Source organism: Pararge aegeria, chromosome Z (genome assembly GCF_905163445.1).
Source record: "Pararge aegeria chromosome Z, ilParAegt1.1, whole genome shotgun sequence".
Classification (NCBI taxonomy): domain Eukaryota; kingdom Metazoa; phylum Arthropoda; class Insecta; order Lepidoptera; family Nymphalidae; genus Pararge; species Pararge aegeria.
The window spans coordinates 13,912,253-13,924,800 of NC_053208.1; positions in this window are offsets into that span (position 1 = coordinate 13,912,253).

Genomic DNA, 12,548 nt, shown 5'->3' on the forward strand with positions numbered 1-12,548 from the left:
TTTGCACGGAGTTGTTTTAAACACCTAAGAGCGTAGGGCTATAAAACGGTGGAATAGCACGTGGTATCAAAACCATTTTATTCGTAGCTGAATAACTTAAGGGTCAGTCTATAGGTAGCACACATTACAAACTATAATTTCTTTTAGCAACGCAACCTGTTACTTGGCGGTCAATCGGGATTGACAAATTTTTTGCCTTCTTTTTTTTTACGTTTGATAGCGTATTGAAATGGCGCAGTGTGTTAATTGATCCGAGACTGAATCGTGATAAGGCGACTAGCTGTGTTAAATCGTGGTGTCAAAACTGCGTTCTTGTGGTTCTGTATTTGCTACAAAGCCTTGCTAAATGGCTGCGACTGCCTCTCTAATATGGATAATTTTGAACCCCCGACGCAAAACGACGGTGTTGTAAGCTTGAAGTGTCTGTGTGTCTCACAGGGGAAATACGATGATACACACAGACACACAAGTGTAGCATCATATTTCCCGGAACGGATGAACCAATTATTTTGGTTTTGATTTTTTGTTTAAAACATGAATTAGTCTGGAGTATTTATTCAGGTGCATCATTAGGTTACCGAAAAACTAAAAAGGATGATTCTATTATGTTCTACATACTATAGCCCTATTTTTTTACATAAGTCCTCCAACGATACCCCTTAAAACGATGCTTCTGTCATTTACTACATGCTATAGCTAAACATTTTTTTTACATAAGTAGGAAAGTAAATTCAGTAATACATTTCTTTTAGGCATCGAATTGGTATCAGAACTCGGTTGTTAAAGGGCAGGTCACGTGCTCGATGGCAATTTATCAATTTTTCATGAGCTGCCCACACGGCTTACAATCACGAAATGTTCTGTAATTTGGGAGACTGGCAACGCAAGAAAATACCTACCTGCTACGAAACTTGTATTAGGTATTTATGCAGAAATATTAACGAAAACACACTTCTCTATTTTAACCTCACTTAAATGATTTATTAACCTAGGCGTATGAATTGTTAAGTAATGTGCGTTATTGATTAAAAATATCACATGCTTCAACGGTGAAGGTAAACATCGTGAGGAAACCTGCATGTCAGAGAGAACTCCATTACGAGTATGTTCTCAAAGGCGTGTGAAGTCCATCAATCCGCACTTGACCAGCGTGATGGACTACGGCCTAAATCCTTCTCTATGTGAGACGAGACCCGCGCCCTGTAGTGGGCCGGTAATGGGTTGAAATGATGATATATTCTAGTTTAAAACAATCTAAGAATGTAAGTTTGTATGTACGTACTATGTTACACATTAGCATCGCAAAGGGATTCGTTTGACTTAACGTTGTTGTTAAATCTGTATGGCAATCATTACTTACAGGCAAAAATAAATATTTATATAGAGTACGGGCTCCCTATGCTGTACACTACATTAAAGTTGTAATTTAACTAGCCGCTGAACAACGAAATGGGGAAGAAAAGGTAAGGCCCTATTTCTTTTACAAACAATAACATTCCAAAGCACAAAAGAAAAATAACGTAGGTAGATTGCTTCTATTTTTATAGTGTAGAACGATGTTTTCCCGTACAAAGGCAGTTATTAAAAATGTCTATGAGCAAATCTCCTATCGTAAAAAATATATATCACTTTCAAGTTATTAAAACAGTACTAATTTTATAAATAAGATAATTTGCAAGTAAGCTACTACTCAATAGATTATTACAGTCCACTGCTGGACCCTCCCGTTGGGAAAGGTTTTTTCCACCGGGAGGGTTTGCCTGTACCACGCTGGGTAGATCGCTGGTGATCGCAGCAAATGGTAATAGCAGCACAGAGGAAGCTTCTGCTCGCTTTCCGTTATTTTCGGCTTAGGGACACCCGCGGGAAGGCAGAGAACTGTATTCTGATCTGCTATCCCACACGGCCAAGTTAGCTTCTCATTCACGAGCAAATGGCTGATCTATATTAATAAAAATATTTTTATTCGGACATGATATAGACGCTTCGAATAATGTTGTTTTATGTAGCGATTGATCAATAAATATGAATAACTTGTGTGCCGGAGTGAAATAGGTTAGTTTTATCTCGAAAACATTGCGTAAATATCTCGACAAATTAGATGATCTATACTTATAACAAAACTGTAACTGGAAGATTTCTGTAAATTTATTATAAATTGAAAATTTTGACCGATTATAATCGATACTGAGTACAAAACAATTTTTTATTTAATTTTTGTCTGTCCGGGCGTCACGTGAAAACTACTGAATGGATTTAAATAAAATATGGTATAGTGGTAGCTGATATTCCGTGTATAGGATACTTTTATCCCGATAAACAATAAGTTTCTTCCGGGAAATGGGATGAAAATATTTATTAATTTTACTTTATAGCTCCGTTAAATTTGAACCGATTTTAATAATTCTTTCTTTATTTTAAAGGGTATACTATCAACCATGTATTCTCTAATTTTAATGAAGATCTGATCAATATTGTCGGAGATAAAGGACATAACTCTTCACACATAACAGCAAGTCGCAAGGCATATGGGCAAAGATCGAATGCATACGTACCATCCTACTAATATTAAAAATACGAAAGTTTGTGAGGACTGATGTATGGATGGATGGATGTATGTATGGATGGATGGATGTATGTATGTTTGTTACCGTTTACGCCACAGAGAATGAATCGATTAAGCTGACATTTGGCAGAGACATACAATATAGTCTGGAATAGCTCATATATCGGAATTCTCGGAATTGTTTCTTTAGAGTTCTAAAAAACAGTCTGCGAGAACATACGACTATTTTTTGAAGTTGACTCATTCGCGGACGAAGTCGCGAGGGTCCGCTAGTATTTAATAATTATCTGTCTTCAGTTTAGATCTTGATTAATGCATATTTTTTATGCCTATAAAACGAAAACAGTAACGAAAACCTAAATGTTAACGAAACTGAAAACGTTTCGTTTTCCGATATTATAAACGCTGAAGTGAGCTCGTTGCCTTTCTTATCCTATCGTAACAATAATAGAAAAATAGATAGGATAGCTCATAGATTTATATAATAGATTGTACAATCACGCTAGAAGCTACATTAGCTACGAGAATCTGGAGCTAGTCGTGAGATCGAAGCCCTTTTCTTTACATCTTACAGAATACTGTACGCGTTTAAAGCCGAACGGGAAACTGCTGGGGTACAGCGTTATTTGAGAAACAAAAACTTTCCCGTACCGCATCCCGCCTGTGTAATTTTATCAGTATTTTGAACATGTCAAGTGCAGTTAACTACCAGGCATTAAAATGTGGCCGCTCTCCCTAATATCCTGTGGTATAGTGGTTAGCATATTCAACTAAGAGTTAGACTTCCACTTCAGGCAATTTTTTTTTATGTATTGGGATATTTTCTTCAAACCTTTCTTAGCAATAGCAATAGATCTCTTAGCAATAGACCCTAGTTAATTTTGTTAATCGCTTGGCAGTAAACGTCAGCCGGAGCCTCAACAAAAAGTTTACACCCGTGGCCCAAAGTGCACGTCAAGTTGTAAAGCCTACCACCTTACATTGGAGCAGGGTGAAGAGTCCTTTCTCTGTACTCGGCTGTGCCCCGAAGTCAAACATCAACAGACCGAGGATGATAGGAAAACTGAAAATGGCGATGAAATTGATTGTTAAAAAATTCGTTGTTGGGAATCCTGAAGCGAATAAAACCTATTTCTCGGGGTCCTTGATCTCCGTACACACATTATCTACCATAACAATGAAAAAAAAAATACCTATAATCGAACACAACATGCCAACATGCTAAATGTGCGTGTGTGTGTGTGTGTTTCCTTTTTTGTAATTTACAATTTTAGGATTCTATTTAGTTTTTTATATAGGTAAGTTGATTGGTTTTTAAATTGTCTACTGGCAAATTTTGTATTACTTACAAGGAAAAGCATGACATGATTATAACAACGATGTTACTTCTCCTATTTCGATTAGATTTATGTTATTTAGTTGTCCTATGGGAAATTGCTTGCACGATAAATAGTTGTCTACTGGACAATATTTTTGCCGCTTTCTAAAATCATGCTTTGGGTATCTGCTTGGTCTAAAGTACATGACTATTTAGTTTTTTTTTTTTTAAATAAATAAATATATACTACGACAACATCGCCATCTAGCCCCAAAGTAAGCGTAGCTTGTATTATGGGTACTAAGTTGATGGATGAATATTTTTTTAATGAATAATATACATACATACTTATAATATACATATAAACACCCAGCACTGAAAAACAGTTATGTTCATCACACAAACAGTTTCCAGTTGTGGGAATCGAACTCAAGGCCTTGGACTCAGAAAGCAGGGTCGCTGCCCACTGCGCCAATCGGCCGTAAAATCTTACATGTACCGCCACTCGCAGCGATACAGTAAATTAAGTCGGACTGGCCCAGGGCCAAATATATGGTTTTTAATAATTTAGGTGGTACAACATGACGTAATTTTTTAAAAACGTCTTAATTGGCACACACAAATTGAGAGTTTAATATATAGGACAAGAAGTCTTATATGGATCCATATAAGACTTCTTGTCCTATATATTAAACTCTCAATTTGTGTGTGCCAATTAAGACGTTGGTCTATGATTATTCCTAAATATTTATAATCAATCACTTTATCAATTTTCGGGCATTCAAAAGAAACAACTACTCACGGATAAGGACAGGAGAAGAATTTTTTGACAAGGTCATCTTGGAGTTGGGTAGGGTTTCGTATTAATAAAGTCACGAACTTGTTTTCAGGAATATTTAAAGTTGGTTTCTATCAAGCCTCACTATAATCTCGCTTATGCCCTTCTCAATATTATTGTTTTGTTTCTTCTCACGTATCACCATGAAAAGTTAAAGCAGTGTCATCTGCATTGAATATGAATAAACCTTACATTTATTGCTGTTTAATAGAGAAAGGTCATTTATATATATTAAGAAAAGAGTAGGTGTGAGAACACTTCCTTATGGTGTGCTACAAGTGATTAATGCATCTTGGCAGAACTGTCTAGCACTGCTTACCCTCTGTTTTCTGTTTTTTAGGTAGCCCTCGAAAAGTTTCAAGGGTAGCTCTGATTCCGATATTTTCAAGTTTACCTAATAGTTTTGGAACTGTGACGGTGACGAAAGCTTTGGCCAGATACAAAAACACCTCTATGCATTTCTGACCATCGTCAAATCTCGTCACAACTTCTTTTGTAAGATTAATATATAATCGTCATCAGTAGAGTTATCTTTTTTTAAGCGATATTGAAAATCAGAGAAAATGTAACAGTTTTATAGATTTATTATGTCTCGAAGATTTTGGAAAATGCAGGTAATAGGGAAATTGGCCTATAATTGTCTATTACACCCCTACTACCTTTATGGACTCGGTGAATTATGGACAATTTAAAAGCGTCAGGAAAAATGCCCTCCTCAAAACAAATGTTGTAAAGAAAGGTTAAAACAGGGACAGCGAGATGATTTTTTTGATTTCACTAACTTAGTAGATACATTATTTCATCCCGACGCACTACTATCCTTAAGGTTTGCTATAATAGAATTAACTTCAGTCTCATAGGTACGAATAAGGCCAAAATAATTCAGTGGCAACAAACGGAGTGTTAATAGGCGTGTTTTTGTATTTTTATTGGTCATTTATTTTCTTTTCTGCCAGTTATATACCCACGGTAGAAAAATAATCATTTACAAAGTTCAACGAATGTTCTCGAAGGTGTTATGTTTAATAGCTCAGCACTATGCTTTTTGTTTTTGGATGTATTAGCAACAGATATGATATTTTTCAGCAGGATATTTGATAGATTTTTTTAATTTCAGGGCTTTTCCATTTACTTTAAAACAAAAGTTTCTATGTCGTGTAAATCTAGTTTTCAAAACCATAGTTCTGATTATCAATGAAGATGCCTTAAATAAAGTGGATGGGTACGCATTACAATAACTTTAAACAGAAATGTTTTTCAAATATTTTCCCTGAGTTATTGTTCTAACGCAAACACGATGGAAGACGCTGTGTAGACACTGTAAATTGTTGACGTTCAGAAGATAGCCCTGCTTATATTTAAGTTATATATATACTCGTATATATATTATATACACTGTTTGCTACACTCCAATGGTTGTTTACGGGTTGATTTGAAATTTTCGTCGGCTAACAACATTTTATAAGTTCCCTATACAAACTTTCTTCCGCTATTCATATTTTTTTTTATTACACAAACTACTAAAATTAGTATTCTTCGCATCCTGAAACTCACATGAGTTTAAAACAAGAAATTCCGACCAACCGTGTCGACTGTGTATTATTACGTTTGTCATAAGTCATAATTCTAACTAGTGAAATTTGAAAGCGAAGTAAACAACTACCTAGCAACTTTGTCGTTAAGAAATCGATAAATGAGTTATTGCGCATTTTTAACACATTTGTATACCTTCAGAATTACCCTAAAAATCGTGTCATAACAGTACACTAACCCTCACAGATGACTTCTTCTTCTACCTTTCTCGGAATATATGCAGAAACATACTTTTTCTTCCTAAAGTTACACAAGGCACTTGCGCCCTTTTCGAAATAAGATACTGGTATCTCTTTTCTAAAATAGCAAAGCCATCTCGACTTTTCATTTACCCAGCTATTATATAATTCCACTTAATCCTAGCCCTAATTGGTTTTTACACGTCATCGTACTGGGGTATGTATTTTTCCTGTAATAATAATACAAAGTTTATAATAATAGTGATACTCGCAGTCGCATGCTAATTTGAGCTTATCAAAATAGAAAACTAGTATTTCAGACTATTGGAAAACAAATTCCACCCCAGCGACCTGGGTCGTAATAAATGCATCACGTTACGTACCTATTCATAAATATTCATAACTAGCGACCCGCTCCGACTTCGCGCGGGTAACACAAAGTAACTATTGATTAGATTCCCGATCGGCAGATACACGTATTTTACAGAATAAAAGATTTAGCGTGCAAAATATGGCATACGAACTAGGTGGATTTTGTTTTTTTTACCCGACCACATGCGGGTATGTGTTTAATATGTAGTCATGAAGTTATAGTTTAATAATTATAGATGTATAGATTAGAGGTTATGTAGCCCTTTCTAAAAGTCTATGGTAACTAGATTTTATGCGACTAAATCGGTCTATAAACGCTAATCTCAACAGTTAATAGGTATTTTCATTTCGCTTTCATTAATAAATAGAAGGTGAGGTTTATTTTATAGAGGTTTAATATAAATTGACTGATCTACGATGAATATTAATTGCAAATTATAAAGAGGGTGAAGATTCAGCTACCTGTGACATTTACCTTGTAAAGCTTCTTAAACCATTAGTTTACAAATTATTTATCTTATCGAAGATCAGGCTATCAATTGGTGAAAAATTAATGACTATTCAATTTTTTTTCAACGGTTGGTACGCTTTGTGAAAACAAACTCGGCAGGAGTATTGGATTTGGAATAATAATTCGGTGAAGTGTTATTATATATTGCAATTTCTATAACTGAGTATTTGTTAAACTTGACTCAAAGAATATCATAAATAATGAAAGGGTGTATAAATAATATAATTATTACTTGAACGATATAGACAGAATCATTAATAACACTAGAAAACTTTCCTCTTTTTCGCATTTCTCGTCTGATCGTATACTTGCAGTTGCGCGCTACTTTGTCCGTGTTTATTTGTGTTTTTAAAGAATCGACTAATAACCGTTAATATACCCGTGCTTAAAATTGTGCAATGTCCACCTTCAGGGTGCAAGCTATTATATAACTGTGCAAAATGTTCTAAATATTGGTTTTGCTAGTAACTATCAGGCGTTCTAAAAGTAAAACTCTTTTTAACCATTCGGAAATTATAACCCTGTTCATTTTCGGGATACAAAGTATTATATGTCCTAAGCCTATCTTTGTAAATCAAATCAGATTAAGATCGGCAAAGATTGAGCCAAACATAGTTAATTTAAAAACAGAAGAACAAACGGATTTATAATACCTACCACGATTTCATCTTACCTGTTATGTTTCACTGCCTATCACAATTGACTGCTGATAATCGAGAGTTGTGTGACCTAAAAGCAGCACCAAAAACTTGATTGTCGCACTGGTTAAGCAACATTGACTTAAGTCAGTAAACACTCATACAGTGACCAAATTTTGAAGTTTCAATTTACGCACACGTCGACTTCAGCGACTTCTACTAAAAGTTTTCAACCCGACTTTCACTCTCTTGGGGTGAAATTTCAAAATATAATTTCTTTGTGGATACAGACACTTTCCAAAGAACTTCAACAATGAATGGCTCTAGGACCAGCGGTTTAGACTGTGCGTTAACTCTTATGTCGTATTTCATTCCTTATTTAACCCCTTTGGGGCTAGAATAGCTAAATACCTATATTTCTTTATTTAATTTTTAGAGCCAAAGTACCCAAAGTTAAGTAAGTAATTACTTGAAAAAAGACATAATTTGTTTAAAATTTTGGGAGATTTTCAAAACATCCTTTCTTAGTGTGCAGTTAAGTCATAAAAGAAAACTTCTTTCAAAATTTCAAGTGTCTAACAAAAGCGGTGTAGGCTGTGAGTTGATTATTAGTCAGTTAGACTTATATATATATAGATAAATAAGACAGAAAATGATTGTCATAACTGCCGGTAAGCATTGCGATGCTGTGTTCCGGTCTTAAGGGCGCATGTTGCAGGACGTGATTCTTGCATGCCCTGTGAAATTTTGCTCTATTCGTGACGGTGACGGTTGCCAACATCTGCTTGGTCCTTCAATTATTACTACACACCTCAACCGATTGGCCTTCACTTTTGGACATAGTTCCCAAAGCGCTGGAATGGCAACCCCGCACTGGTAGCACGCAGCGTAGGTCAACCACCAAAAAGGTGGACTGACGACACCAACATCTTACGAAAAATATATTTGTACCTAAACATCATAAGGGCTTTTTTTAGGTCTAATTAAATGAATTCTTTGAATTTGTATTTGTTGTCCCCCAGCCCACTCAGTTAATGGATACTCGGCCTCAATCCGTTGTTGAGCAGCTGGACACAGTAGCTAAGTACAATATCTTAGAATTAGGGAATCATTATAAAATCTATATACTTACCTGTGTTAAGCAGTGAACGTCCATCCATACTAATATCATATAAAAGCAAAAGTTCCTACTTATACACGGATCAGCCAGCAAACAGCAAATCTAATCATATAGCTTTGATCTTTATGGACATAAAGATACTTTTTTTGCTGTAAAAGCATCCAGAAAACATTTCCGCAGAATCAAGAATAGTACCATATAAAGCGACACTGGATGCCTTGTGTGACTTTCCAGTACAACAGAAGTGTACAAAAAGAAGAGCACAGAAACGGTTAAACGGATTTATATTAAATTCCACACACAATATATAATACCATGTATGAATGAATGAATGAATGAATACACTTTTATTGTACACCACAGAGAAAATTTACAGAGATACAAATACAACAGCACAATAAGGTAGAACGTACAATTTGGCGGCCTTATCGCTAAATAGCGATCTCTTCCAGGCAACCAAAGGCATACAAGAAAATGTTATAAGAAAAAAGTAGGCATGTATCTATAAATAGAAAGAGAATTTAATTGTTCCCTCAGAATTGTATTTGAGGTACGCAGGAAAACTTAGAATATAATATTATAAATGGGAACATCCGTCTATATGTCTCATTTTTACCGCTAACCGTTGAATTGATCCTGCTGAAATTTTGCACGGCTTCTTAACACCGACGAAAAAATATCATATTATTCCCACGGAATGCGGTTAGAAATTTTTACCATAAATGCGTAGGTGTCTTAGAATATATTTTGTTACAGGCAGCTGGACGAATTTTGATTAATCGTCGCTTATATATACCATGTCTGATGTGTTGTTTTAACACGTATAATATAAAGTATTTGTGTAACGCAAAAAAGTTCCACCTTTATTCAGGCATAAACGTATTATATAGTAAATGGTAAAGTTAGTCCGTCTCATTCTGTGATAAATTTACAATGGTTGACCGTCGAACCGATCTAGCAATTTCGCATAAATATATGCTAGAGTAAACGAAGGCCACTCTTATTATAAAAAAAACATAATTTTACGGGTATAGAAGTTTTCATTTGATTGTAATGGCAAAAAATCTGCAGGTATATGATTAGGCAAAGACCAAATAGTTAAAAACCATGCAAAATAATATTTAAAATAAATATATGTCTACATATTTTGATTAACAGCCTATTGTAAAATGTAGAGTAACAAAAAAACAATATTAATAATACTTATTATTTAAAAAAAGTCAAATTTCAACCTCTTAGGGGCCGTAAATTAATGTACTTCTATCTATGACCGTTTTTTTACAATCAGCTATAAAAGGCAGGACGAATTTTAATTAAATTTTACACGCAAGAATATCATGTCCTAGAGTAAAACATAGAATATGAAAATTTTATAAGAGGAAAATATTTAAATTCCACAGGAAAACGTGCAGAAACTTTTTATAATATAAATGGAAATATATTTTGTTCGTCTGTTTGATACATTTTCGCGGCGGCACCGGTCTTGCTGAACTTTGGCAGAGATATAGCTATCTGACTCTGTAATGAACTTAAAGGAAAACAAAAAATAAATATAAAACGAACAATCGACGCTGTTATTCAGTTCGGTAGCATTTTTGTGTCAAAATTAGCCTATTAAATGTCCCACTGCAGGTCACAGGCCTGCTCTTACAAAGGAGAGCGGCAATTAGAGCAACCCATCACGAAACTTCAATGCGGCTGGCCTAATTAACGGGTCTAAATCATTATTTAATATCACATGTGATAATAACCGCGACTGATTAAGGGGAGGTCTTCTTATAACAACGAGTCTGATGTGAACAGGAACTTCTCCGCTCAGGGAGACTACTGACTTTCATTAAAAGGGATTTGAAGGCCCTCTTTTGAGTAAATACGGCGGTTGTTAGAATATGCCCAAATCAAAACAAAAGTCTGTCACCTAGTTTGCATGAGATAGATTTGGAGAAGAATATGACCCTCACTAAGAATGTGCTTCAGAGCACGCCATTTCCTAACCTCAACCAGGTTGATTCCTTGACAGAAGACCTTATTATCTATAATAATTGGGAGCACGACCTGCAAAACGAACCCAGAGCCGCGGGATGCGCAGCTGAGCATGCTTCGAAACACTATAGTAGCAGAGTCGTACTTTATTTCTGGCGTTTGTACGTATCTAGCGTTAACATGGACACTGCCCGACTATGTGGTAAGCTTCTTAGTTCAGCTCTGGAAATTTAATATTTCGTACCGTGTTTTATTTTAAAATTTATTTTTTATTAAGTATAGACTTAAGGTTTTCGCATGGATGAAGCAGTCGCATACACGTCTGTGAGCACACAGGGTCCCCCTGAAAACCAGCGCCGCAGCTCGCTGCGGCTTCGTGCTGAGGCGGAACCCTATTTGTCCACATGCTTTCTGATATTTTTTTTTTGTTAGATATATTTTTGTATACAATTGTAAGCAATTTTGTGGGCAAAGCAGCTGAATACTAGACCTACGAGCATGGTTTTTGGTATACTGGTAGAAAAAACAGTAGCTAGTACAAACAACATAAAGTGTATCGCATACATAGTGTATTCAGGGTAGATAGTTTGTTTGTTTCCTTTCATGGCTGAACCAATGAACCGATCTTAATGAAATTTGGCACACAAAAAGCTTCCATTATATATACGGACAAAGGGAATTTTTTATCGCAGTTAAAATTTATATGTCCCGCGGGAAAATAGAAATTCCTCGTGTATAAAGTCACGGGCAATAGCTAGCAATTAATTATAAAAAACTAGATCTGCAGCCATTCAGAAATTTAATTTCATATTCTCCTAGTCTTAGTGCTCAATAATATAATAGTATATGGTGGTAGAGTCACTAAAACCAGACAGACTTGACGTTTCAAAAGTGTTTATATCAGACCTACTTGATATAAATGAATTTTGAATTTTGATTTTTTTTAATTAAAAATAAAATAAAATAAATATCACAATTAAAATGTGGGTAGCACACATACATGAAATTAATGGCATCGCTAGCTTTGGCATGTTTTATTTACTGCAGTTTAATTGTATTCTATTTGCAAACACATTCTGACATCCGTTTGAGCTGATTTTATAATCTACTTTATTACTGAAACCAAAATAAAAATCACCACTTAACAGGAAATAACACAGGCAAATGTACTAAATAATGAGAACTTAATAACAAAAAAAAATAAACGGTGGCACACTTTCCGAAAGTTGAATACCGATAGACAGGCGACCTTGCTACGTTGTTGGATTTTGAAATCAACTTACTGACTATCACTACGTAAATCGATACAACATAATTAATTATACACTTTTTTCGGTCTAACAAAGGCAGGTCTACAGATCCAGCAGAACTGGTGCTGCTGACAACGGACCTTGCAACTAACTCTACGATATTGTTCCGCTACTTATCAG